The sequence below is a fragment of the Nyctereutes procyonoides genome, unplaced genomic scaffold (assembly GCF_905146905.1).
Source record: "Nyctereutes procyonoides isolate TBG_1078 unplaced genomic scaffold, NYPRO_anot_genome, whole genome shotgun sequence".
In the NCBI taxonomy this organism is placed as follows: domain Eukaryota; kingdom Metazoa; phylum Chordata; class Mammalia; order Carnivora; family Canidae; genus Nyctereutes; species Nyctereutes procyonoides.
In genome coordinates this window covers 30,538,424-30,561,101 of record NW_026575042.1, presented here as the reverse complement: position 1 = coordinate 30,561,101, position 22,678 = coordinate 30,538,424, and the positions used below count along the sequence as shown (strand labels likewise).

Below are 22,678 nucleotides of genomic sequence, written 5' to 3'. Positions count from 1 at the left end.
TCATGCTTCTTTTTGTCTAATATTTCAAATTTCCTCAGCATGTTCCCACGGCATCTTTTTCTGCTTTCCAAAATATTCTTCTTCCCCATCCAGCTGGTGTTCTTACCTACTTCTTGCCATGCTATTCAAACATGACCCTCATGTTGCCCATTTCCACCTCAATATTAATCCCCTACAGGGAGTGGCCTCTTTCCCGTCTGTCCTCTGGCAATTCAAACACGTTTGCTTTAAAACTTACTTTCACCAAAATCCTAATTGCTCCTTAGCCTACATCCCTTAACAATCACACATATATATATTCCTCAGAGACATAAAAATACTAGAGTTGTAAGGAACCTCAAAGGGCAACTATTTACATTGCATCACAATACAGGAGTCCTCCTTACAACACTGAAAAATAGCCAAAAAAAGAAATAAAAATTGGGGGGAGGGTTGTTTCCATCTGAAATTGAAGAAATTCATGCTAAAAAAGAGAAGGTTGTAAGTTATTACAAATGGTATATATGTTCTTCTTTTAATCCCAACTTTTCCTGTGATTCTGAGTTACCATTACCAATTGGTTTAACTTAGGTCAACTAAGCAAACATCAAGATTATGAAAAATTCCTAAAACCTGTGTTATCTCTTTAAATCTTGCTGTAAATTTAGGATGCTATTTAAATGCAAAAAAAAAAACAAAATAAATGTTATAGTTCATTTTTAAAGATTTTATTTTATTTACTCATGAGAGATACAGAGTGAGAGAGGCAGAGACACAGGCAGAGGGAGAAGGAGGCTCCATGCAGAGAGCCCAATGTGGGACTCAATCCCGGGTCTCCAGGATCACGCCCTGGGCTGCAGGTGGCGCTAAACCGCTGCACCACTGGGGCTGCCCCTATAGTTCATTTTTAATCAAGAGTAATGTTTTGGTAGAAGCATTAGCGGAAGTATTAACCTTGCCATGAGTTTACTACCTACTCGTTGCCTACATTAGTGTCAAAGTCTGTCTGGTTGAACCTTGAGATCAGAATCTGCCATCTGGTGGCAACCAACTCAAATTATAGGTAAAAATTTTGAAGGAAACATAAGAGGACACAGAGATTAACTGTCAATATTGAAAGTAAGACTAAAATTCTATGAATGACACATAACTGCTCAGAGGTATGTCTCACCTTTTTCATTACTGCTCCCCTTAGGAGACTTTGTGGACATTTTCCCAAATGTTCCCTCTGTGAAATTTTAATACAACAGGTACACTGTGCATTTGTTTATGTATACTTATATCTATATTTTATAGCAAACAAGAGGCAGTACAAGGTTTATTATCTTTATTTGATGCAGGGTTAAGGATGAATAAATTTTAAGTTAAAGGAAAATGAACAAGGGGTAGTGGAAGGGGAGGTGGGTGGGGGTGACTGGGTGACGGGCACTGAGAGGGGCACTGGATGGGATGAGCACTGGGTATTATACTATATGTTGGCAAATTGACTCCAATAAAAAATATACAAAAAAAGTTAAAAAGAACAAAAAAAGTTAAAAGATAAGCTTATTAACTATCAGTTTGCCATAATTTTGTATATATTTGCATATATTTTGTGTATCTTCCTTGAACTCAACGTCAATGCTGCTTGTATGATATCCAACAAAACCCAGCAAGAGAAATTAAATACTAAGGAATAGGATTTTGTTGGATAGGGTTGAGTTTTAAGGGCCATAGACCATTGTTGTAACAATTTGAGCTGCTCTACCTTCCTCTCCCACCAAGAACCAATTTCCATCTCTTTGGGGCAAAACTGCCCTTGTTAGGAATGTGCAGTACAAAAGATATATAGCAAAAATTATTTCAATACTTTCCCTTATGACACAGAGTAGAAGTAAATCTAAGGAGTTGTTTTAAAGCCTGTATGAACTCCGTCACAATGAATAGCATCATTATGCACTGAAGGCCCAATTTTATCTATGGATATAAAAATAGACAATAGTTTTTGTAACACTCACTTTCCTAGGTTCATTTCTCCCTATTCCATATTCCTCTTAGACCATTACTCTGTCTCCTCTTCCACCTCTTAAATGTGGGCATTCCTGTCTAACCTGGCCTTCTCCTTTTCTTGCTCTAAACTTTCTCTCTGCACAATCCTTTCAAACTCTTCCACGTTGATTACCTCTACATTAGGTGTCTATCTATGGATACTTTCCTGAGCTGAGCTTCTTGCCTCTCTGCCTGACAACTCTTCAGAGAACTCCTGCTTAAACCAAAAACTCAATGTGTCCAAAATAAATGATTAACACATATTTCAACCAACTTCTGGAATTCTCTGTCTTGGTAATGAATTTTGTCTCTCACTAAACCAGGCTGAAACTCCCATCTTGTATATCTTATTTTAGGTAACAAATCTCATTGCATCCTTCCTTTGCTATTGCAGCGGCTTTCCTAACTCTTCTTCCTATGTCCAGTGATTCTTCAATATGTCAGATCCTTGACATCCTTGGGCATAGGACATGCATGGATCTCAGCAAAATAGCCAGCTAGAAAGAGGAAGATGCTGGGACAGGGTGGGATAGGGTGGGTCTGGGGAATCTAATCTGATTGGAAAAACTGAGTTTGAGAAACTGTGCCACTTTGGCATGTCAAAACCACACAGACTTATTCAAGCATTCTGGGCACAACAATAGCAATGTCTGAAATAATAGAGTGGTTTTACCCCCTTGGTTCATTCGTAGCAGGGCCCAAGTCCTGGTAGCCAGATAAAATAGTCTCCTACTGATCTTTTGTCTTCTCTTAGTTTCTAAAACTCAAACCTGATCCCATACTACTGTTCTTCAAATTCTTCAGTAGCTCCCTCCGCACAGGGTAATGATAAATGGTATGAGTCTTAACCAGCTAGAAGCAGGAAGTTGGGAAGGACAGCTGGCTCAGAAAGCTCCTGTTTCAAGAACCATACTAGAGGGGATGGATCACAGGACAAGGGTCTCAGACAAAAGCCGAAAACCAAGATCCCTTAAGGGTAATCACTTCTTTTTAGTTTAGCCACTGCAGAGATTATCCTGTGTTCTCTGTGCTCAACCACAGGAACAATTCCCAGGGCAGGGCTTAATGCTTTCATGACTCTATTCCTTCCTGTTCCCACTACCTAGAACGCTGTTCACCATTTTATCTCTTTGTTTTATCTTTGCTTATCCAAACTCTGATCGTTTTTCAGGGACTGGTTTAAAACATCATCTCTTCTGTAACCTTAATCAGGACAGCTTCATAGGATTGGAAGGACAGGAAAGTAGAAATAGCTAAACAGATGAGCTGATTTGAGGGCAAGGCTCTTGTCTGTTTTGTTCTCTATTTTCGCCAGGGTCTAGAACAGTCTAGCACATGGCAAACAGTAAATATTTATTGAATACATGAGTTAGTAGAAGTATATTAAGAGCAGCAAAATCAGGTTTTATGAGCTAAATAACATGTATCAGTAATTTTAGTTGAATGTAATATTGAAAATATTCATAGCCCTTTCTTGGAGGATCAAAGACAGATGATTTGTGATGGGCATGTAGTGTTGATGAACAATAACTCCTGTTGTTTTACGTTACTCAGATTTGGAAATCTTTTGTTATCATCGCATAACCTGGTATATCCTAAGACAGTAATTGGTATCAGAAGTGGAGTGTTCCTGTATAAACAAAAAGGCCTCAAATATAGGGCACTGACTTGGGGTCAGGCAGTGGTCCTATATGGAAACTCTTAGTGGAGCCTGGAAAAATGGCAGTCCAATTTGTTTTAGGAAAACATTTTTTTTATAATTGTCACCCGTGATAATTTAAGATATATACATTATACCTGATAAGCCTGTTGCTTTAGGTGAAGGTTGAAAAAATGAGATGGTATTAGCATCCTTTGCCTGCTTTTGGTTGCATCTGACAAAAGTACCATGAAAAAAAGAGATGATTTAAGAAATGGATCCTTTAGGGCAGCCCGAGTGGCTCAACAGTTTAGTGCTGCCTTCAGTCCAGGGCCTGATCCTGGAGACCTAGGATAGAGTCCCATGTCAGGCTCCCTGCATGGAGCCTGCTTCTCCCTCTGCCTGTCTCTGTCTCTGTGTGTCTCTCATGAATAAATAAATAGAATCTTTAAAAAAAAAAAAGGATCCTTTATAAGCAGAAATCAAAGGGACTAAGAGTCCATAAAATCCAAATCTTAAAATGATTAGAAGAAGCAACTTCTTTACAACCTAAACTCTAACAGAAAAAAACTGAGGAGACCTTGGAACAATGAAGGTGTAATTAAATCTTAGTCTCAGGGAAAGGACCAAATTAAAGGTGCGGCTTTATAACCTTTAAAAAAAAGTCACTGAATGGCTTAAGATGGTCCCTAACTGGACAAAATGGCCCAGGAAAAAGGGATTAAGGGTGTAGCTCTCCCCTAAGAAGTCCAGGGTACTTAGAATTAAGTCTGGAAAGAGAAGAAGGATTTCCTTCCCTGCCCAAATTTGGTGATGTAATTTGTTTTTCTAATGAAATGTGAGCAGGAGTGATGCTTTAGCAGCCACCGCTCCATTAACAGGAAGGAATTCTCTTTCCCTCCACCACAAAACTGGCAGTGTTCCAGACAGAGGCTATATCATTAGCCTAGGTCTCAGAGTAATGATGAGCAAGCAAAGCTACAGCCCATCCTTGTTGGCATGTAGCATGAGGAAAAAATAAACTTGTGACTGTCATCTTCTGCTATTTTGTGGTAATTTGCTACCACAGCATAAATCAAGCACTCTGACAGATACAGGGACTTTTAAAAACATTTCTCAAAACTTCAGAGAAGAGGACGATTTCATAATAAAAGAGGTGAAAATTTACTCACTAAACAAAGATAGTCAACAGTGGGAGAGGTTTTGGTGAATTCAAAACCTAGTTATTAAGGTTCTGTAGCGGACTGTGCTTTGTAAAAACTGAACTCTTCTGATTTTGCTTTCTCACCCCTCACATTTTTCTGAAACAATCTGCTTGACTGTCTTGCTTATGGTACCCACCCTCCATGCTCAAATTTTATTCACAATGCTACTATTCAAAAATACATGGTCATGTCCTTCAACTAATTCTAAATGAAAAATTATTTATTGTTTTTGATCATTAATAAACTATATTGGCATATTCAGGATTTCTTTCTTTGCAAAGAACTACCAAAACCACCGTTTAATTGAAATACCAGCTCAGTCAACTATGATAAATCTTTATATCTTTAGCACCAGTGGCTACAAAATGCTGTGTTGAACCCTTAGTTTAGATCCTCATATAGAAGTAACTGCCTCTAATGATACCTAGCATGAGGCAATGTTCTTCTTTGTTCACAAGAGCAACAAAGATGACACACACTATAGTCTCAGAATACTTTAAGCAGTCAGCACAGTTCCTGGCACAGAGCATTTAATCAGTTTTTCTCCCATACCCAGACTCCTCCTTGCCTCTTTATTGGAGAGATCTGGCTGATAAGACTTCCTAACATTTTAAGGTTTTAAAACAAAAATGGCAGATGGTTTCTCCACAGCAAAGCTTTTAGAGAAGCTCAGTTTTCTAGACTAGGGTGATTAGATGTCTCTTATAGGACTGGCTCCACTGTCTTAAAAGGCTTAATGAAAACAGAAGGAGAAATTATCAGGCAAAGAACATAGTAATATCCAATAAAGATTTAATTGGCTCCTCTCTCCCACTGTTTTTGTGTCTGGTAATATTCAGGGAACTTCTACCCTTGAGATACCTCTCAAATAAAAGGTCACTGTTCCTGAGTAAGAAAATGATGTCTCTATGGTTTAAGTTTTGCTTCTTGCCCTGATTTAATATGTCAACTCTGATTTTATTTACAAATCCTAAAGGCCCTCACCCTGGACATTAGCCCTTTGGCCCAGATGCTCTAACAACACTCTGTTGCCAAAGGTCGTTCCCATGTTCTCAAAATTGCAATCTTTAAGGTTAGAGGAAAAAATAGTTTCTTCTTCATGTGATAACAAATTAAATGTGGAGATCTCTGTTGCCATGGAAATGAGATTTTTCTTGCAGTACTGGCCTTATGCTGGCAGATAAAGCCAGTACTATAATCAATCAGAAAGTAGTACTTCATTTTCCACATACCTCTTACAGATGGGATTTTGAGCAAAAGCATACAGGACTACATTTTATAGGCCCTAAATATCCATGGGTAGAAATCTCCCTTCTGAAATACCAGCATGCCCAACAAAATGCCAATCTATGCCTTCACCATGCTCTGCTGAGGAATTCACTAAAAGCTGGACCATACAGGCCAATCTTTGATTCCTATCAGTTTCCTGTCAATAAGTTTCTTTACTTTCTTTGGTCTTATCTAATAGGTCCTTCATATGTCTGAACTGCTTCGTAAGAATCAACTTGAGTTTAGAATTCCTTAGACTCTGAATTTTGGTATAAGGTTAAGGGGCATAAATTAGTATCTCTAGAACACTGTGTCTTCACAGAGGAACAACTTGGTAGAGAAGATCATTTAAAGCTTTTCCTAAAATAATAGATAAATGGATGATATTGTCTCTTCTCCTGTGGAGAACAGTCAGCATCCACTCCCTATAGAATTCCACATTAAAATATGGTGATCTGAGCAGGGTCTATATTTATATATGTTTCCCCTGACAGTAAAAAAGTTATCTTCTATGTGTAAAGATCATTTCAGAGAAAAGCAAATTGAATAAAAAAGGATAAAATGAATCCCTAATCACTCGATCAATCAAATTAAATGTCTTGATGTCATCATAGGTAGACCATCTAGGACAAGGGCTGTGTGCACAGGTATGGGTAGCCAGAGGAAAAGGAACCAAGGCGGAGTCGATACTACATGTCACCAAACTCATTTCTTCTCCCCTGCAGATAAGTGCTAAACTGTATTTCCAAAGCTCCCCTGCAGTTAAGTGAGATCATGTGATTGAGCTCTAGTTAATGGTCTGGAAACAGATCCACCTATCTCTGTTCTGCATGACCTTACATTCTCTTTCTCACTTTGCTGCCAGGTAGACAATGAGAATCCAGCAGAGGGATGCTAAATCTGAGAAGATGGAAGACTTACATTATAGAGAAATTCTAGGTCCTTAAATTACTATATCGAACAAGACCCTTCATCTCCCCTCCTGCTAACCTACATTGAATAGGATGTGAGTGATAAATTTTTATGTCAAACCTCTGAGATTCTGACTTTTTGTTAAAACTACCATTACCTTCCCTGACTAAAACAGAAAGCTAAATGGATCCTGAAATATGAGTCCTTCTGTATGTTCAACTTACCTTAAAGAGCCAAACAGTGCCTTGAACTAATCTTAAAACAGTTTTACATTAGGATTTTTTTTTTTACGTTAGGATTTTGAGGTGACTCTTTGTTATTGATCCTCTGAGTTTAAGGGCCACGAAGCAATGTTCTTTTTTTTTTTTTCAAGATTTTATTTGTTTATTCACGAGAGGGGGGGTGCAGAGACACAGGTAGAGGGAGAAGCATAGTACAAACTTGAAATTGATAGCCAAAAATGTAAAACTTATCCCCTTGCTTCCGCAAATCCTCCATGTCTACAAAAAAAATAAAATAAACCGTCTCTAAAAGGGGAACTCATAAATGTCATTTCAGGGTAGAAAGAGAGGACAAGGCAAGGAGAAAACATCTGATCTCTTTCAGATTATTTACTCATCATTTAGATGAGGAGATTATCTTCCTACTATACCACTTTTCATTTTCCAAATATGTAGTATGCAGACTTTCCTGGTTTGATGAGAAAGGTTTCCAAGAAAATTAAATGTCAAGGCTGCTTGGCTTATTGGTTTTGTTCTATATAAATTCCCTTTTTAATTCAGCTTTGAATAATAACATTCTTCAGTGTCAATGTGACAAAGTAGCTTCAATCTTAATGGGCTGTGAGAATTGAGAAAGGAGGTGAAGACTAGCTATGGTTATCATTTGAGCAGATTAGAAACAAAGAATTAAGTCTGAAGACAGCTTTTAATGGCTCTGAGGAAGCTAAGTGGCACGTGAGGCATCAAATAAATTAAAAAAAATTTTTAAAAAATTATTTGTTCTTGCTTTTTTCCTTTTCCAGAGATTCATGCCCTGATACATGTAAAGCTTAAAGTAAGCTAGAACACTTTCCTGAATGGATAGGAAATTGTTGGGAAAGCCATGTTTTCCTTTTAGAGCTCCTTCAAAACTACTATTGAGTTGTACAGCCCTATAAGACACAAGCCCAACATTCTTCTCCATACCTCTCAACCCTATAGTAGCTCACATGATGTCATTCTATTACAGAATTTCCAACACTGGAGGTGGGTAGTGTTGGGTGATGATGAAGATCAGGTTTGGTGGATCCAATATTTAGTCAAAAAAGATTTTAATTTTTTAAACCCTCTTTCACTTTACATATACAGAAATACAAAACAGAAGCTAAGAAAATAGCGCTGTGCCCAGGCTCTCAGAGATAAAACTTTAGTCTATGTAATTTGCATATGCAGGCACACAGAATCATGTAATCTCAAAATTCTTTCCTATTAGAATAAAAAAGCCTTTTTATTGTGAAACACTTAGAATAAAACATAGTGCAATTCCTTCAATTACAATGTGAGAAGACAGAAAGGTTAACTGACTCACTCAAGGTCTGGTTCTCTTATATGACCTAGTGATTTAATATGACACAGAACATGCTCGCATACACATACACACACAGGAGAAATTAAATACTAATTTGCATGTTAAACCCTCAGATGTCTGGAAAGACTGTGATATTTAAAATATCATATCCAAAAAATAAAAATAAAAAAATAAAATATCATATCCTCAAAGTATGCATCATCCAGTAAAATTATTCTTAAAGACTTGAAACCTAGGATTAGAAAAAAAGCTGTTGCCAACCTTGTTGCCAAGGTTTTATCAAAAGGAAACTTGGATTGAGAAGATTATTTCCTTATATGTTCTTTCCAGGGATAACTGTACAAATCAATGGAGAACATATTTTTCCACAGATTTGTCACAATATGCTCTCAACTGATATTTCTGTTTCTACTCACAAATAGGAAAGACTAAGTTTTAAACTGCGTTTTGGTCCCTAAGCCTTTTCAGAGACCCCAAGACAGTGGTTGATGCTCTGCCTTTTCAAATCACTTTACATGACATGGCTTTGCAGATGTGGTTCAGACTTAGGATAGTAATAAATTAATTATAAGTTGCATTTACAGTAGGAACAGAACAGTAGGATCAATTCAAATGGCTAACCAACTCCTACCTCCAATGTTTTGAAAGTAAGATTCAGGTATGCCACAAATGGATCACAAATAGTTACCAACACTGTGAAGCAACCCTTAATAGTTCCTCATGAAGTGGACAGTGTTGGCTCTGTTGAAAATACCAAAATGAAACAAAAAAAATGGGTTATTTCTTTTGATTTCTCAAACTGAAAAGGATGTCAACCCTGTTCTGGAATCTGCATCCTCTCTCAGATTTAAAAGATCCTCAATTCATTTGCCAAGCTGCTTATTATTGGGTGAAAGTTTTCCTACCAGTACTCGGTTCTGCTTCCCAGTGCCATGACCAGGAGTTAGCCTGTAGGATCTTTGGCTCCACAAATGAAAAGGGGAACATACACATGGCCAGACTGTCAAGGAAGAGCTTCCCAACTCTCCCTTCTATCTGCTCCACTTCAGGCTTAGGTGGCCAAGGAGTTGGGATTAGACCACTGCATAGCTAGATAGTTCCTGCATGGTACTGGACATGAAATGGTAAACACAAACACCTCTGGAGATAGGCAGAAGTGTAGGTAGGGTAAAGGGCAGAGAGAAGTTTAAGAGTTCAGTAGAAAGTACTGATATGTCCATTCAATGGAGGAAACAACCACTTGTAGCTGAGACCCCCAATCAGAAAGTTACTTTTCCAACCGAAGGACCTTAAAATAACCCCTATTTATTCTATAGTCAGAGCAAAGAGGTTCCTGCATTGAAAGAGGGCACAGAATAAGAACAAAGCCAGAGGAACAAAGCCAAGCCAAACCTTGGTTAAGTGATAGAGAAAGCAGCTGTACAATTATGAAGAATTTGTGGCAGGAAGCAAATTTCCTTAAAATACAGCAATGAAGATCATATTTTAAAAGATCTCTCTGGAGGTATGTAAGCAGAAACCAGGATAAATTCTGTAGACAAGAAAGAAAAACCTTATTGGTTTACTTACTATCATACAATTAAGAATATTGTATGATATTCAGAAAAGACCAGCTTAAAAAAAAATCAGTGTTTTACCTAATATCCATGTACAAATTAGTGATATATGTTCATGGTTTGAGGACTTTATTATGGAATGTATAAGTGGGCTTTCAAAGTTTAAGTTACAGAGAATGCAATTTGGAAGTGCAGGGAAAAATGTAATTTTTAATATTTTTAAATTAAAAAAAATTAAAACGTTATCCACAAAGAATTTGGCTTTCCTTTTGAGCCCTCCCTCATCTACTATTTTTTTCCCCTCATCTACTATTAGAGAAAATGTTACACTATTCGCTCTTAACCAATTTCCATTGAACCAACTAGCTGAATTAATCAGCACTCTCCATTCCTTCTCCACTTCATACTGTTTCCTGTGGTGCACTGAGAACTCACCAGTAACAGGTTTCTTTCTGCTTTAAAGAGTCAGTTTGTGCCTCCAAATCTGTTTATGTCTATCTTATGTGTTATTTTCGTTATGTAATATGATTAAATGTAATGCAAAACAGGAAAAAAGCATGAAGAGGAAGTGCTGTCTGTATGAAAACTAAACTGAATGCTTTGAATAGACTTAATTAAGGTGAGTTTCCTTTAACAAAGCTTTCAATCAGATATCAAGGCATCTGTAAAAAATTTTAACCATAAGAAAACTAAGATTCTATACTCAAATTTCTTTGCAAGTGGCTAAAAGTTATTGACCTATTAAAGAAAATACAATTAGAAATTGTAAATGAAGCATTGTAGGTGTGATTTATGCTAGAAATAAGAGGAACTCTAACTGGACAACCAGTATACAAAGGAAAGGTCTTGGCCCCATATTAAAAGACTGCTGTATGAATGTACATGTACATTACAATAAAATGTTTAAGATATATACAAATGTATTTATGACTGTTTTAACCATTTTTAAAAATGGTTTTAAAAAAATTGGTTCTGATCACCTGATGTAATGCCTTCTCTGTAACTAAATTTCTGATCCAGTTTACACTTCAGTTCAATACAATAATTTAAACAGCTCCTTTAGAAAATATTCAAACTCCCTGATAGCTTCCCTTCTTCCTATAATGGCACCAGCCCTCCCCTGTGTCCAATGGGGATTGGGAGTAGTCATCAGGCAAAAATGTCAGTCTTTTCATAGACAGTGCCTGGCACCTACTGATCTGCAGTAATGCCTTTAGTTTCCTTGTCACCATGTCTTTCTGGCCTCTAATGCTTAAGCACCAGGCTGGCCCCTTCTTTTACCTCCAGCAATGATCCCAGGTAGCTCTTGCCAATGCCCCTTTGTTGTTCAGCTTTCTCTCAGCTCTGGCTGGCTGCAGACCCCAGAATGTGCTCCTGTAACTACTCAGCCAGCTGCCCAATGGTCCACACCAACATCTGCTGTGATGTTTCTGCTTCTCATCTCAGCAACATTGCTGCATGACATTTGAGCTTCTCCATATTGGTTTGTAGAGCACAGTGCTCCTTCTCCCTCCCCAGGCTCAATAAGAACATAAAGACAGATTTCTGAGTCTGCAGCACTTCTCTGAAGTCTTCAGTATCCCAATACCAAAATGTAGAACTGTGGAGATGCCCCACTTGCACACATTTCTGTCTCCCTCCCTCCTTTTATTTTCCTTTCTCCCATCTTTACCCTAGCCAGGACAAAGGCAGAACTTCTTTTGTTTCTCATATCATCTCTTCCTCCTTCCTAATTCCAGTCTCCACACTATAGAAGAACCTCGTGAGCTGGGCCCTCTAGGATTGTCTTCTCTATACCTACGGAGCAGACAAAATAATTTAATGGGCCTTCTCACTCCTTACTACCTGCTTTCACACCCACTGTCTTGCCAGTCTCCTATGCTGAAGCCATAAGCCCATCTTAAGAATGATGTGCTGCAATGGGACAAGACTTAAAGGGAAGGAAGGGAAGATGTATTAGGGTGATATCTGTGAAAACATACATTTATTTGTTTTTATTTACTTACTTTTCATTCCAGAGGGTTCAAACATTCCTAACATTTTTGTTATTATTATAAAGCCTTCTCTAATTCTAGCTAAAGATTAACATCTGCCATTTTTATGAAGATGTCTGGACAGTACAGTGAAGATGCTGGTTCAAGAAAGGACAAAACTGACTTACGTGCACCTCTTAGAGAAACACCATCTTATCAAGACATGTTTGGTCTGGGTACTATTACACAAGGAATATCATGCCTGGATTTCAGAAGACTTCATAGAAAGGACATCTGTATTCTGCATACCTCTAGCTGGGCCCTATGTTCCTGGGATAAGGGAAGAACGGTTTGCTGGCTGAAGCAGAAATAAATGCCTAAGGCAGTGTTTAAGGCTACAAGACTATTATAATATGGGAAGAAAATGCCTTACTGTGAACCTTCAAATCAGCAGACATAGAAACTGCAATATGAGGGGTGCCTGGGTGGCTCGGTCAGTTAAGCATTTGACTTGATTTCGGCTCAGGCCATGATCTTGGGGTTATGAGATGGAGCCCTGCACTGGGCTCCACAGTGAAAAGTCTGCTTGAGATTTCTCTCCCCTCTCCCCCTACTCACTCACGCTCTAAAATAAAAATTCTTAAAAAATTAAAAAACCAAAACTGCAACATGACAACAGTTTGCCACTACCTAATGACCCTGGTATTCCTAGGATTCCCTTTTCATCGTTTGCTAATGCATAGATGTGGCCCATGAGAAATTCTACACTGGAATCTCAGGTTGGTCTCTCTAAAGGGCGATCTCCTGAGGTCTTTTTAAAGAACTCACTGATGTGTAAGAACAGAGAACTCTCCGGGAAGACTCAAATCTATGAATTTTCCAAGAGAAAAACAAATTTTAATCTTTTATATTCTGTTTAGGACTATGGGTCCTGAAGGGAAAATCTTATCTTCCCTGCCCTCAATGCAGTCTGGTTAATTCACCTACAGTGGGAAGGAAGGATTCTGCTTCCATTAAAATTGGAATGAAAAGCCGGCAGAAGCTATTGGACCTTGACACATTTGACAGATAAATGACAGCCTGGTAGCAGATCAAGCCAAGGTGGGGTTGCCTAGGTAAGGTGGACTCTACAAGGTGGAGTACTAGGCAAAGATTTGGGGTTTAGAAACAAAGGCTATTGCCACACGTTCATTGTGACTTAAAATATCTTTGACTCAATGCAAAAAGACTTCTGAATATTTAGATTATGTTTCAATGTTTTCAGGGCCCAAAGCATAAAAGCTGAATTTTAATCTCAGTCACTGTCAAACTACTTGATAAGAGAACTTCCCAAGAGTGGACTCTGAACTGCTTTTATGTTGGTTAGCTGCTAAATCTCTATTCCAATGAGCAGAGTCCAAGATTAATATGGTGATAATGAATATCATCTCTGACTGAAATTTGTACTTCTGGATTTGGTCTGCTCAAAGTGTAATTTTCTTTTTTTTTAATTTATTTATGATAGTCATACAGAGAGAGAGAGAGAGAGAGAGAGGCAGAGACACAGGCAGAGGGAGAAGCAGGCTCCATGCACCGGGAGCCCGACGTGGGATTTGATCCCGGGTCTCCAGGATCGCACCCTGGGCCAAAGGCAGACGCCAAACCGCTGCGCCACCCAGGGATCCCCATAAGTGTAATTTTCTTATAGCAAAATCACTCCTTGAAAACCTTTTATATGTTCCACTTACATGGGCCTGAAAAGGTTTCTTTTTTTGCAATGGGGTCTTTCATAGAAAGATAATATCTGAGTCTAGGCTGTGGGAAAGGCAAATTTAGTGATGAAGTAACCCTAAACATTTGATATTTAGAAAGAATGTAGATTTTGCCTCAAAAAGCACAGATCTAAGGAAGGAAGTTGTCAACCAGAGTGAAGTTAAACACACACACACACACACAGTTTCCAGGTTCAGAGCAATCATAAGAAGCAATGTAGTAGCCCCTGAGCAGTTTCCTCTTTTCTTATGATAAAGAAATCTAGAGTGACAGGACACAGGTAAGGCCACTCAGGTTCTTTTCTGGAATAGGACAACTGATCACAGACGAGACTCCTCTCTACCTTTACTGACACTTGGCACCACCAACTTCCTATGATTATTTGGCTTCCTGTGTCAATAACTGAAGTTAATTTTCAAGCATACATTTAATAGATTGTCTTTATCTGAAAACAATTGGGAAAAGGTTACATTCTCTGAATAAAGAATAAATGGAGTGCTTTTTAAAAGTGTGTGTATGTGCGTTTCCCACCAGAACTGCCCGATATATCTACCATATAACAGCCTTTACTTCATATAAGATATTCATAGCACAGTCATAATGAAAGTAATTCTATGAATTTGCCTGTCATCCTTGAGCAGGGGCCATGCTAATCACTCTTTGTATCATTCCAATTTTAGCATATGTGCTGAAGTGAGCACCATAATGAAAGTAATTTTTAAAAAATCTATTTCAGGGTTTTATTTCGTTAGCCAAATGATTCTGGAAGTGCCTACAGTGACCTGATTGTCTAATTCTACGAGATCATTTGTTAATGTTGTTCACGTGACACAAGTAGTTCTCCAACAACACTTTCAACAACTTTGAATTCTAGCCTTGTAAACACTAAATGTTTAATAATTTCTGTGATAAGCAGCAGGAAAGCTAATGTTTTAAAGCAAGATTCTAGAACTAGATTGCCCAGGGTCCAATCTTGGTTCTACCATTCCTATGCAACATTTCCTTGAGAAAATTACTGAACTCTGTGCCTCAGTTTCCTCATCTGTAAAAGGAAAAATGGGGATAATTGTAGCTTATAAGGCTGTTGTAATGGCTAAGTGTAAAACACTTAGAGCAGCACCTGGTACACAATAAACACTATGTAGATCTTGACTATCATTATCATCATCATCACCATCAAAAAGTCTGTAGAGTCTTTATTATTAGCAAGACTGCAGGTATGCCTAAGTTGTGGGAACTTTTGACACCAAAGTAGTAAATGAGACATTGAAGTAAGTAAATGAGGAAAGTAATATTTCCCTAGCAAGAAATTGTTATCATCAATCCATTTGTATCTCTTTTTTTAAAGATTTTATTTATTCATAAAGTCACAGAGAGAGAGAGGCAGAGACACAGGCAGAGGGAGAAGCAGGCTCCATGCAGGGAGCCCGACTGGGACTTGATCCCGGTTCTCCAGGATCACACCCCGGGCTGCAGGTGGCGCCAAACCGCTGTGCCACCGGGGCTGCCCTCCATTTGTATTTCTTTAAACTATTTTCTAAACCTTGAGTTTCATTAACAGATAATTAGTGGCTTATGCTTGGCTTATTAAGAAGCTTTTTCAGAAAAAGCATAACTCACTGGAGTTACATCCTAACTGTATGTAACTAAAGGGCATCTATTTAAGTTTTATGTTATTTTTCTTCATGCCCCCTTGCAGTGCTTCTCAATGTTTTCCCAGAAGAATACCTAATAGGAAAGAGCGCTAATATACACTGCCTCACCCCCTCTCTAATCCCACATTCTGGAGTCTTGAGGATAGTGGAAAGTGGCCTCTCTAGTCAGGAAATTTCCTTGAAGTCTCCTATTCCGTCTTTAAAAAGAATGCACATTTTGCTTTATATTCTGTAATATAGCACTTGAATATACAATTTATATATCTTGAATATAAAAACTGTCACCTTAATATAAAAATAATTTTTGATTTATCATCAATAAAACTTGATTATTTTGTCCTCAACATCTTCAAGTAAAACTGTGACTCTCTGAAAGCATATTATATGTATCTGTTTATCCTATAGCTTTGCTAACTTCTTTCACGTATCTAGTAAGTGTGGACAAATGACAATAGTGGAGGCATAGATTAACGGAAAGCCAGCTACCACCATGACCATCTGGTAGTGAGTTATCTAGATGTCAGGAGAAAGCTTGAACCAATGGACCTCAGGCTGGCTCACAAATGAGTAAGTGAAATAGTGAAAAGAATCAACTGATAACTAGCACACCTCACAGGGCTGTCTCTTGCTAAGAACACCCACTGCTTTTAGTTGCTTTAACTTCCATCAGTTACTTAAATGAAAGAAACATGGGCTAGGGTAAGCATTATCTACAAGTGGACACAACAGTATAGATAACCATGTCCAAAACGTACAACAGATAATGAATTTGTCCAAAAACAAAACCCCCACAATTTTGCACAAATATCTGTATTTTAGAATGTGTCTACTGGAAGAAGAATGTGTCTAATGTACTGGAAATACATTAATGAATAGATGTTTATCATGTTTTGGGGACCTCTTTCTCCACAGAAAAACAGACTTTGATCTTTTAAAAACTGATTTTAATATTTTGACCATTTCTTTATTGAGGAAGTAAAATGATATTTAGTTGCAAGCACACCAAGAATACCTAAATTATGTTTTGATGACATTTTAGAATGTTAATGTGTATCTGAATATTGGATACATTTTAAATATGTTTACAATTAAAATTTTGGTTAACTACATTTTGACTAGTTTTGGCTTAACTATACTTTAAATTATCTGTGGTCTTTCATCTCCCCATTTATACCTTGGTTAATTGAGAGCTGGGGGATCCTGGAGTTGATAGAAGGGTTTTCAACAGGCAGCATCATAGACTCTTCCAATTTTTTTTTTTTTTAACTAAGTAGAAATGGAATGGTAGTCTAAAGCATTTGGGTAGCCCTGACTGCCTTTTATACATGGTTCTGTGTATGTATAGGTGGGCAGTGTGAATATTAGTTTTTCTATTATACTCATAAACGGAACCAAATGCTTAGTTTGAAATTCTTAAAAAAAAATCTCTGAGGAAGCACACACTACTACTCCCTACGAGTAGATGGAGAAATAACATTATCTCTTTTCATGAAATTTTAAGGAAAATGTTATTTTAATAAAAAAAAATATGGGGGTGCCTGGGTGGTTTAACTGGTTAAGCATCTACCTTCAGCTCAGGTCATGGTCCCAAGGTCCTGGGACTGAGTCCAGCATTGGGCTCCCTGCTCCATGGGGAGTCTGCTTCTACCTCTAGCCCTCCCTTCTGCTAGTGTTCTCTCAAATAAATAAATCTTTTTAAAAAATATGAATACTGTGGCATATAAGTTAGCTTTCTCTCCATGTCTCCCTACTGCTAACATCAGAGTATTGAAATAATGAATGCACTGTTGATAAATCCAAGAAAACAGAAGTATTAATATCTGACCCCACCGTTGTTTCTAGTACACCTTCACTGAGATGGCCTGTGGTTAATCAGCTAATCATGTCTTTTGTTCAAATCACTGTGTTTTTATTCACTGGTGCTAATCTACACAGCCATCTAGTATTTAATAGATAATTGCCTTTTCCAAGTCCCAGGAGCCTGAACAGCATCTTAGGGGGAAGCTGAAATAGATATATCATTGCTAGGTGAACAATTGAGTGATAATTTTCAACTGGAATACAGATTTTGCCCCGTGTGACAATGAACCCGGAATTTATATGGGAAATGATGGTTCTGATACTCTTTTAAAGTGACTTCCACTTTCCTTACTAGTCCAACTGACCCAGCATCTCCAGGGGTGAGACCCACAAAGCTGTAGTTCTACATGCTTTCTCTCAGGTGATTCTAACATATATTTTAGTCACTGGAATAAAATAGTCAACAGCACATAGTCCCTCTCCTGCATAGATAATATTGTAGGATTTTGTGTATAATCAGTTTTTCTGAGGATAAAAGAAGTATATGCTTACTACAGAAAACTTGAAAAATACAGTCATCCAAAGATAAGCCCAGAACCATATCCAGTAATAATCACAGTTAATATTCTATATAACCTGCAAATACTTCTTTTCCAAAAAGATTATATATACAAGAAAGTTAATAGTCTTCTTTTTCACTTACCAATACATCATGAAGAATTTTTAAGTTTTTAGGACAATGCCTTTTCATCGATTTGTAAACTCTCTTTATAGTTAATGTTTTTAAAATGCTCTTCTCAGTTATTTTGAATCATCCAATGTGTACTGCATGTAAATCTGCCCAAGCCTATTCTCTCCTTGGTATTTATTCTCTCAGGAGAGTCCCAAGGGCTGTCTCTTGGGCTCCAAATGAGCAAAGCAGCTCTCACAAAGCCCCTTTATCTCCATGGAAGAATGATCTAGAGATTGTCCTCAATTCATCCCTTCAAGTCACTCTGCTCCTGCTTTTGGCCTTTTTAGGAGTGATATGAAAATATGCTATGTAAACAGAGATTGTTCTTTATAATAAGTCTGCAGTCTTTCCAGGAATTCAGTAAGATCACAGAAAAATGACTTTTAAAAGAAACAAGTGAGTCTCATGAAATTTATTTTTAGTAAGCATACCTTATAGCCTTCATATCAATGGCAGTAATGTCTTCACATTTTATTATGAGTACAAATGCATAAAAAAGCCTTTTCCCAAAGGATAATGTGCATTCCCCATCTATACTGCTCTGTATTTTTTTTTTCAATATGGTACTCTGACTGGATACATTAACTATCTCCCAAGCCGACTTTAAAATACAGATGGTCCCTGACTTAGGATGGTTCAACTTATATTTTTCTATTTTATAATGGTATGAGAGTGATGTACATTTAGTATAAATCATACTTCAAATTTTGATCTTTTCCCAGACTGACAATATGTAGTACACTTTTGTGATGCTGGACAATGACCTGCAGCTTCTAGGCAGCCATGCAATCACTAGGGTAAACAACCAAAGCACTTTCAACCATTCCGTATCCATACAATCATTCTGGTTTTCACTTTTAGTATTCAACAAATTACATGAGATATTCAACACTTTATTATGAAATAGGCTGTATGCTAGATAATTTTGCCCAACTATAGGCTATGTGTTTTGAGTATGTTTAAGGTAGGTTAGGCTGAGCTATGATGTTTGGCAGGTTAGGTTTATTAACTGCATTTTCAACTTACAATATTTTCAACTTCTGATGGGCTTATTAGGATCTAAACCTGCTGTGAAGATCTGTATATTTGTCATTTATAGTATTTTCCACAGAAATAATACTTATACTGTAAACAATTTAAATTAGCAAAAAAAAAAAAGACTCCCACAGGAACCCCCTAATATATCCAGGGTGGTCACACTTAGCCACAAAACCTTGTCACATTCCCAGCTGTATCAGCAATGCCAAGCACAGTGCCTGATAGTCATTAACACTCAAAAAATATTAAAAAGTTAAAAGTCTTGACTACATCTCGCGGCCAGTAAGGTGGCAGAATAAGGACGCTCAAAAACCCAAGACTCTCACTATAAGTTCAGTGTTCCTTCTATTATATCACACTGCCTCCTTCTGGCCTCTTAGGCTCCAACACAGTTCTTCATTCTCACAGGCTACTGGGTCTTCTTTGTTCAGGGATTTGCCAGTTGTTCCAGATATCAGGCTTTCTATACATGGCTCATGAGACTGCTGGGTTCAGGATTGTGTTAAATCATTGGTGTATTGCATTACCTGAAGAACTAGCCTTTAAAGGAACCAAGAAACACTTCATGGTGTCAGGTCAAATCAGGGAGAAATCCTTGTTCCCACTGCCCTTGCTATGACTTGACACTTGGGTCTTTTCTGCTGAGATTAATAAAATTATTCTTGCCACACAGTAGAAAAAGGCACTAAATATAGTTCATGCAAAGACAGGCACATAAAGATGGTTTTGATGGCTGTTCTATAATGTGATTTAAGAGATGAACTCTAATGCATAGAAAGGAGCATTATAAAGAGATAGTTAATAAAACTAAGCATCTCTGATTGGAAGTCACAAGATGAAACCTAGGTAAGGGTAACTAGTAACAAGCAAAATCCTTGTTTAGAATAGTGACAAATCTGAAAATCAGGAACTTGAGTCTGAAACACATATCTGTCAGAGAACAAGTCCCTGGTGTGGGACAAACTGGGGCCTTTGCCAGCAGCCTGAGCTTCGGAAATCTGGCAACCAGTGCTGATAGGACTCAGAGGGAAGTAAAAAGTGAGAGTAGAGGAGGATGGTCTACCTGTGTCAATATTCTCCAGACTTTTTAGATCCAGCCCTTTAGGAAGGCCAAGGGCTGAAATATGCTTCCTTTCTCACAGTCTTCTAGGTTCCAGCTGCCAATCCCTTTAATCTGGTTTCTGGTGCAGAAAGGGTTGGGGATCAGAGGAAGCAGCAGGTGAGCTCCTAAATGACTGTCCCTAGAGCAGAGTTGCTGATGGCCTGGCTAGGGCAAATAGGAACAGCCTTTTCTTCCCTCATCTCTCCACTCAACCATGACAGCCATTACTATCTATAATTCTCTGCTCTCCTTATACTATCCTCCTTGATTCTTGGAGTATATGAGGAATTTGGGGGCAATTAAGCCATCCTTGGTAAAGCTGGGTTAAGAAGCACTGTGCCATCCCAGGGGATCATGTGTAAGTCCTATACCTTTCCTGGCTCTAGCCTCCCACATTGTCATTTCCCTAATGACAGGAGGAAGAGATAGATAATGGCCATTTTATATGACAATTTAAGAGGATGGGCAGGAGGAAAAGGAAAGCAAGGCAAGAAGCCAGTAGCCCATTTCAGAAACAGGGTTCCCCTGCCCTCAACCTTCTGAATCTTTATTTCCCTCATGAATATTTATGTCCTTTGGCACTCTCTGGGGTGGATGGCAGCTGAAAGGCTCAAGACTATGGCAGGTAGAAACAGAACTGACAGGCAAGCATTGCAAAGTAGGCAATAGCCATTAAATCCAAGTTCCTTGGATGCAGGATGGACTTCTGACCAAAATCTAGATGAGGTGGGAGAAAAACCCAACCCCAGATGTTACTATAATGCCCACATTACCTTTTGGAAACCGCATTCCCAGCCAACTATTTCATATGCTTCCAGAAATAAACAGACAAAATGCAGCTGGGAGTTTTGAGCTGTGCTACTCTGCAAATCATTTAACTGCATACAAATGACAGCTATTATACAGGCAGGATCCCCCAGAGAACTAATTTCTATTCCCAACTTCTCTTATAACCTGATGAGTCAGTTAAGGTCAGCTGGTTGAGCACTGTGCTAAAGCAGCCAAGAGTTCAAAGAAGCTGCTTTGGCAGACCTGGCAATTTTGCTTCCTTCAGACCATATCTTGTGATGCTAAGGGTCTGTCTTACAAATGTGTGCTGGACCTAAGGGAGCGTAAGAGAGAGCACTGATGGCTCTAGAAGCCAGAACACACTGGAGAAAAAAGTCAGGAACAAAAATATGACTGACCCCTACTTTAGGAATCAGAGTCACTATTATGACTATATAGTAACATCATTCTTCATCTTGGTCTGCTTCTGATACCAGGTTCCTTTCTCTGCCTGTAACAGTTCCCCTTCCCTTTTAGGTGTGGTTTCTAATTCACAATAGTTAAAATAAATGAAGTTAACATCATCATCTAATCAGAGTCCATAAAGTTCTAAGTGAAGTGTAATTCTGTGATAATAGACATCTCCTCCTATCCAGAGTCTAAAGTTTTGTAGCAAGATACTAAAAACAAAAGACTTACCTTTTGTGTATTTAGTTCCAAATAAAAAGTTTGAGCTTTGGTGCTTCCCAAGTAGAGCTATTTCACAGTCTTTCTTAAGTATCATTTAGTTTATAATTCATTAAAATCTTTATTCAGTTTTCCCCTTTTTGCTGTACAATTAGCAGATACAAAATTGTTACTATGACTATGTCTAGTCCCCCCTCCACCAGCCATACCACCAGGTTCCAAGTGTGCCTGCTTGACTCCTGGCTTTTTGTTATGCTGATTCAGAAAATGCATCTAGCACCTGGAGGCTCTCAGCCAGGTTACAGTTGTTTGAGGATCCTTCTTTGGTTGGGTGTTGGCAGGGAGACAGGAAGATAATATTGGTGAAGCTGCCATGAATGTTGAGTACTGTGAGCAATAGAGATGGCAAGACAGGATTTTAGCAAGTGTTGTAATTGGTGAAAAATATACCCTCCCACCTTTGACATTATCTTGTGGGAGTAAAGATTTTAATTGCTCTCAGTACTACTTTTCTGAACAGCTGTTTCTCTGAATATGTCACTGCACAGAATCAGGACCGAATGGAACCCCAATTATATTAAAGTTTCACTTTTTTTTCTCTAATATAATAATATCTAACATTTATTGAACATTTACTATGTCATTCATTTATTCAATAAATATTAACTGAACACCTACTGTATTCTAGGTACCATTGCAGGCATGAGAGAAATAACAACAAAAATAGGCCATGAAAGGTCTCTGGCTTCATGAAGCTTATTTCCAAATGAGAGTAGAGAGATAATGAACAAATAAACAAATGAGATATGAAGAGTGATAGGTAGCTAATTAATTGGAACAATTAAAGAATGCCTCTTTGAGGATGTTCAGCTGGAATTTGATGGTGTGAAGAAGCTATCATGTGAAGATCAGTGGATGAGCATTACAGAAAGCAGAAATAGCTTGTACACAAGTGCCAATATCAGCAGGTACTTGGAAGTTTAAAAAAAGATCTGTGAGTTGAATGAAAAAGG

General features: G+C 38.1%; 1 protein-coding gene and 1 non-coding gene across 2 annotated transcripts in view; both read right to left on the bottom strand.

Annotated features, from left to right (window-relative positions):
• Positions 1 to 22,678, bottom strand: part of TMEM108 (transmembrane protein 108) — a 352,891-nt gene that overhangs the window by 179,165 nt on the left and 151,048 nt on the right.
• LOC129507430 (U6 spliceosomal RNA) lies at positions 14,478 to 14,583 on the bottom strand. The gene has a single exon (XR_008663999.1). It is a non-coding gene; the product is annotated as a U6 spliceosomal RNA (small nuclear RNA).